The sequence below is a fragment of the Arachis duranensis genome, chromosome 3 (genome assembly GCF_000817695.3).
Source record: "Arachis duranensis cultivar V14167 chromosome 3, aradu.V14167.gnm2.J7QH, whole genome shotgun sequence".
NCBI lineage: Eukaryota > Viridiplantae > Streptophyta > Magnoliopsida > Fabales > Fabaceae > Arachis > Arachis duranensis.
Window position 1 is genome coordinate 133,770,052 of NC_029774.3, and position 6,332 is coordinate 133,776,383.

At 37.0% G+C, this 6,332-nt stretch overlaps 1 protein-coding gene and 1 pseudogene across 1 annotated transcript in view; both read left to right on the plus strand.

Moving 5' to 3' along the window:
• The window catches only part of LOC107482314 (xyloglucan endotransglucosylase/hydrolase 2), a gene marked incomplete in the record, with an annotated part of 1,971 nt that extends 1,799 nt beyond the window's left edge, over nt 1-172 (plus strand). Inside the window, 1 exon segment of the mRNA XM_016102763.3 lies at nt 1-172.
• A 1,112-nt stretch (nt 173-1,284) lies between these two features.
• LOC107482158 (transcription factor TCP7-like) lies at nt 1,285-5,423 on the plus strand (annotated as a pseudogene).
• The last annotated feature ends 909 nt before the right edge of the window (nt 5,424-6,332 follow it).

Sequence of the window (6,332 nt, forward strand, 5' to 3'; positions counted from 1 at the left end):
GATTATGAATTTCATCAAGTCAAATGCCAAGTGCTCTTTGTACTATGTTTACTATGTTTCATTTTAGATTCTTTTATGATTCCCTGCCACTTTTCTTTGTTTTTTTGTACTATATACTAGTTTGTTAATGTATATCCAGCGAAGTGAAAATAAAAATTCTTTACTATCCCAATTCCCAAGTCATACAATAATTGAATGCGAACAGTTTATAATGCCAATGCGATTGGCCATGAGGTGTGGTTCCTATGAGGGATTCCAATTTTCAAATGTGGGCCATTTAAAAATCAAAATCAAAATTATGTCCTCTATTTGTATGGTATTGAGTTATTGTTATTGATCAATCATACATATTGATTCTCCAGAGAGAATTTTACCCCTCAAATTCCAAGCAAACTATAATTATCATTGTAACTAGGGTTATTAGATTTTTGTTTAATTTAATTACACTCACTGTGAAATCTATCCAGACTTTAGTAGTTTTAACTTCTTAATTGAAATTTGGTAAATAAAAAGGATAACATAATGTTATCTTTGGGTGAAGTGATCCATCTATCGTTTCTTGAACTTAGTGATAAGTGATGTCTTTTCAGCTATATAATTTGTGACTCTCTGTTTTTTGGGTCTATTATTGTCTTAATTATTGTACTCATATTCTTCATGCAAAAATCGTGTTGAAGTTATTATTATACACGCAAGATCTTAGTTTAGTAGTCATTATATATACTTTGTAATAAGTGCATTTCGGTTCAAAATTTAGTGGCCAATTTATATAAATAAAATCTTTGCTGGTCAAATTTACACAAAATATAATTTTCGAAAACAAGTTACATTTTAACTCTATGTAAAAAATCTATAATTAAAATATCATAAGCTTAAACTAATTTTGGGATTTACCAAGAATCAAACTCTTAATTTTTTGGATCTAGCGTTTTAATACCATGTCGTGATACCATTCATCCCAAAAACTTTAACTAATGAAAAAAAGTAACACTAATGGTTATATCTCTAATGAGTAAATTACCAATTATGCCCCGAATTTGTAAAACGCTAACAATAATAATCATAATATTTGTTAACGACAATTATACCCTCGAAAATTTTAAAAATGCAACAAATCTGCCCAACCGTAAAGAAAGCCCTTCTCCGTTAAACAGAGTTTGGTGATGTGGCAGACAAAATTTCAACTGGCATCTATTAAGACTTTCAGTCCCGTTTTTCCTTTATATGGAGATGAGAGAGAACATGTTTCCCAATTCACCAAAAAGATAAACCCTAACTACTGTCATGCATGGTGGAAGCAAAGACATGTCCAATAATAATCGAAGGACAGAGTCAATGGAAAATAGTAGCTTTGAAGCGCTCGAAGAACACGGGAGCAAGCCCTATGACAGGACATGCTTCTGCCGTCTTCAGGTGGTGGCGTTGATGTCGAAGACGAGGAGAAATCCAGGGAGATGGTTTCTCAAGTGTCCTCTATGGAAGGTATGTATGAATTGTCTAGTGAATTTGTCCCCCTTCCTTATTGAGAATTGAGCTTGATGAATGGCTTTTGTGTTGGGCAGATGAAGAACAGTGGGTGCCGTTATTTTCAGTGAACCGATGAAACCAACGAGAAATCTGTTGGACTGGAAGAATCATCTAAGAATGAAACACTAGTATGCAATGAATGTGGAGTCTTGAAAGAGAGATTTACTAGTGCTGAGATTGAGACCATACACAGAGATGGAAAGACTTTATATTCACCTTTTTGCAATATTTACAACTTGTTTTGCCATAACTTCTCTTAAGTTTGTACTGGCTACCACTCTGTCTCTCTAATTCATGTCGAGCTCTCTTTTTGTAGACTTTTCTGTTGGCCTCTTATAAGGTAGAAGGAGACATGACAGTCCCTCTATATCAACCCAGTACTCCTTCAAAAATGCTCCATCAAGACATAAGAAAGGCTTGCATTTTCTTCTCCGGCCATCAGCTTCTTCAGGATGAGATCCCTCTTCACCTTCAACGTGTGTCTCATGGTTATCTCTTAAATTGGATTCATCATTTTACTTGAAATTGGGCAATTCGGGTTTCATGAATTAGGGATAAAGGAGAAATGGGACTGAAGGCCTTAACAGATGCCACGTTTAAATTCCATCTGCCACATTACCAAACTCCGTTTAACGGAAAAGGGCTCTCTTTACGGTTGGGCAGATTTATTGGGTTTTTAAAATTTTTGAGGGTATAATTGTCGTTAACAAAAATTAGAGTTATTATTGTCAGCGTTTTACAAATTCAGAGGCATAATTAGTAATTTATTCTATCTCTAATACTCCATAAACCTCCATTATACGCATTGTACAAATATTCCATTAGCTTCTCATACTTTCCCTTAAAATATTATTAGTCAGACCCTTTTAAATGCCGTGAAACCACCTTATTACCTCCTGTTTGAAACCCCTGCCTTCCCTTTAATTATTTTACTCTCAAATTTATTTCAGACATTAAATATTTTTGTTGAGAAATATATTGACCATTTAAAAAGCAGGGAAAACTCTGCATACAAGTGATTAGGGCTTGTAAGTATTACAAGCCAATTAAACTCTAATCCCCAAAATTCGCTGCAAGTGCTACGTTCCTTACACGCGCTACATCCCTTCTTCTTCTCCTTCTTTTTTGATCGTTCTTTTCTCCTCCTTTCTCACTGGTTTGTTCTTCGTTGTTGACGTTAGTTCCTCCACATACTGTTACGGCACGTTTTCATTGCACCTTCTTCTTCTTCTTGCTGCACGTTCTTCTTCCTCTTCCTCTTCTTCTTCTTCCTTTCTTTTGTTTCTTGCCTTCTCTTTCTCCTTCTTCATTTACGTGCTTTTCTCTCTGTTTTCTTTTTTCATTATTCTCGATTTCTATTTTTTTTGACATCAAGCTCTGAAATCGTTTTTGAAGAAGAAGAAGTAGCAGAAGATGAGGAGGAGAAAGAGAAAGAGTTCTGAATTATGCATGATTTTGAGTGTATTTCTTAAATCCTTTGGGTGTATTTTCTGTAATCTTTTGGGTGTATTTCTATAATCGTTTGGGTGAATTCCTGTAACCGTTTGGGTGTATTTCTGTAATCTATTGGGTGTATTTTATGTAATCGTTTGGGTGTATTTCTGTAATGCTTGCCATTTTTTCTGAAATGAAAAATACACCCATAGATATCAGTAAGATACACCCATAGATATGAGTCAGATACACCCATAGATATCAGTCAGATATCACTCAAATACACCCAAATGATTACAGAAATGCACTCAAAGGATTACAGAAAATACACCCAAACGGTTACAAGAATTCACCCAAACGATTATAGGAATACACCCAAAGGGTTACAGAAAATACACCCAAAGGATTTAAAAAAATACACCCAAAATTCATTGAAGTACATTTTATGCATAATTCAGAACTCTTTCTCTTTCTCCTCCTCATCTTCTGCTGCTTCTTCTTCTTCAAAAACGATTTTACCATGAAAAATCGGAAAAAAAAAAGAAAACAGAGAGAAAAGGCGTAAATGAAGAAGAAGAAGAAGAAGAGGAAAACGAGGAAGAAGAATGTGCAGAAACGAAAGAAAAGGAGAAGAAGAAGAGTAAGAGGAAGAAGAACGTGCAGCAAGAAGAAGAAGAAGAATTTCAGAAACCATGAAAATCGAAAAAAAACGAAAAAGAAGAAGAGGAAGAGGAAGAGGAAGAGGAAGAGGAAGAGGAAGAAGAAGAAGACGAAGACGAAGACGAAGAAGAAGAAGAAGACGAAGAGGAATCGTTTGAGTGGGGCGCGTGTAGTTACGCTCCATTCAAAATGAGTTAATGCGCGTGTTAATGAAGTTTGGACTGATAACTTGTAAAACTTATACGGCCTTTTTACTTGTATGTGTAGCAGCCCCTTAAAAAGCTATATTTTAGTCAATTCATTTAAGTTATTTTAACTTATTTGTTCACTAAAAATAACAATGAATGCTAATAACTGCCGATTTAAAAAAAAAAAAAAAGAGATATATGCAAGTGGTGTAATGCATGAAGGAGTAGGAAAAATAAATACATAAAAAAATATTTGTTTAATTGTTTGATTATAAATGACCAACAATTTTACTTGCAAAGCAACTTAACAGATGACACCGCTTAAATTTTCATAAAAATAAGATTCTATCCTTAATTTATATAAAGTTTTTAGAATAAAATTGATCTCCTCCTTTTTTATTTTTTTAGAAAATGAGTCATTGTTCATATTATAAATGATAAAAATAATATTTATACTAAAAATTAATTATTAAATCAACTATTATATATTTAGAAAACATATAAAACAATATATATACACACAAAACTGTTCAACTAAACAATTATTTTTTTATGTATTTATTTGATCTACTTCTTCATATATATTATACATTTATACCTCTTGCATATATAAGAATAGTCCCACAAGGTTTAAAAAAAAGTCTGATCAATGATATTTTAATTGTAAAGTATTTATTTTTTGAGTAAAGGATAAATCCGTCCTTGACCTTTTTTTTGCGGATATTTTTGTCCTCGAGGATTGGAAAATACTTTAATGTCTCTGACCTCCCGAAAAAGTGGACATATTTACCCCTCCGTTAGAGTCGCTCTGTTTGCCCTAACAGAAAACGATGACGTGGCTCCCGTGGTGCTGACCTAGCTGTTACGGGTTGCCACGTGGGATGGGCTTTTGAAAAGAGGACGTATTAGTCCCCCAGGAACCAAAACGTTGCTGTTTCTCCCTCACCCCCAATCTATGAAATCCTGTGAGCCCTAATCCTTCAAATGCAGTGTGAAGGTGAAGCGGATGAAGGAAGAAAGAAAGCATTCCGACTCATGGCATCCGACGGAGCTCGGCCCCAAGTCCGACGGCCAGACCATCGAGTGGCTCCTCCGCCAAGCCGAGCCCTCAATCATCGCCGCTACCAGAACCAGAACCACTCCCTCCAGCTTCTCTTTCGTTTCCGTCTCCGTACGCGGCGGTGCTGGCTCTCTCTCTTCTCCTTCCTCAACCTCTGCAGCGTCTTCGCTCGACCACAAGCCCTTGCTGGCTCCCACTCCCTTCATACTCGGCAAGCGCATACGCACCGACGACGACGCTTCCGCCAAGGACGACGGCGTCTCCGTGGGGTCCTTAGTGGGCCCTGGAGCTCCTGCGGGGCTCTGGGCCCTCCCGGCCAGGCCTGATTTTGATCAAATTTGGAGTTTCGCAGCGGCTGCTCCTCTGCTGGAGATGGTTGTGCAGTCGGCGATGGTGTCGGTGTCTCACAGCAACAAGCTTCTTTGTTCGTTCACCATCGGCATCAGCAGCAGCAACAAGCCATGGGAGAAGCTTCGGCGGCGAGGCTAAGAAATTACCTTCCTGTACATCTGAATTTGCTGGCTTCTAAGTCGGGAAGCCCCGAAAAATTTTAGGTTTAAGGCTCTTTTGTTTTTAGTTTTTTGAGTGGAGAAGTCCATGAATTCAATTAGGATTTGTTTTAAGTTATTTATTATGATGATGATGAATTGCTGCAGATTGAGGTTGGAAGCGGTTTTCAGGACCTTGATCATCAGTGTTTACTGTGTGCAAGTGCAAATGCAGCTTGAAAATTCATAATGTTGGTTGTGATTAAAAGAAAGCAAAGTTCTCCAAGTTGGAGAGACTAATAAGCTTTGTAATGATAATGGGATTGCATTATTGGTTGCTTGGTTTTTGAGTTTTTCACTTACTCTCGTCCATCATGTCCTAAATCCTAATGGAGTGTACAAGTTTGATTGTTGTTGCAGCCAGCTCAAGTGCAATTACTAGTAGATTTAGTGTTAATGGTGGTCAAGTCCAACTCAACTTTGCTCTCAATTTGTTGGAGTACACAACTCAACACAACACACCACACTACATTCCAATTCCTGTGAAAAAATTCATGTGTTGTTCTTGTTAATCATATGGGTTTTGGCACAGCTTGATGGATGGTGAGTGGTGTGGTGAGTAGTCAATGCTATCCTCTCTCTCAATTTCTCTATTTCTTTCACTTTCACATGTGTTGTTCTTGTTAATGATATGGGTTTTGTGAAAGAATTCATGTGTTGTTCTTGTTAATGATATGTTCTTGTTCATCATGATGTTTTCTGAGGTCATTATAGTGTGGGTGAAAGATCAGTATTTTCTGAGGTTACAGGATTTCATAAATTGGGGGTGGGGAAAAACGGCGACGTTTTAGTCTTGGGGACTAATACGTCCTCTTTTCAAAAGCTCATCCAATGTGGCAGTCTGTAACGACTAGGTCAGCGCTACGGGAGCCACGTCACCGTTTTCCGTCAGGGCAAATGGAGTGACTCTAACGG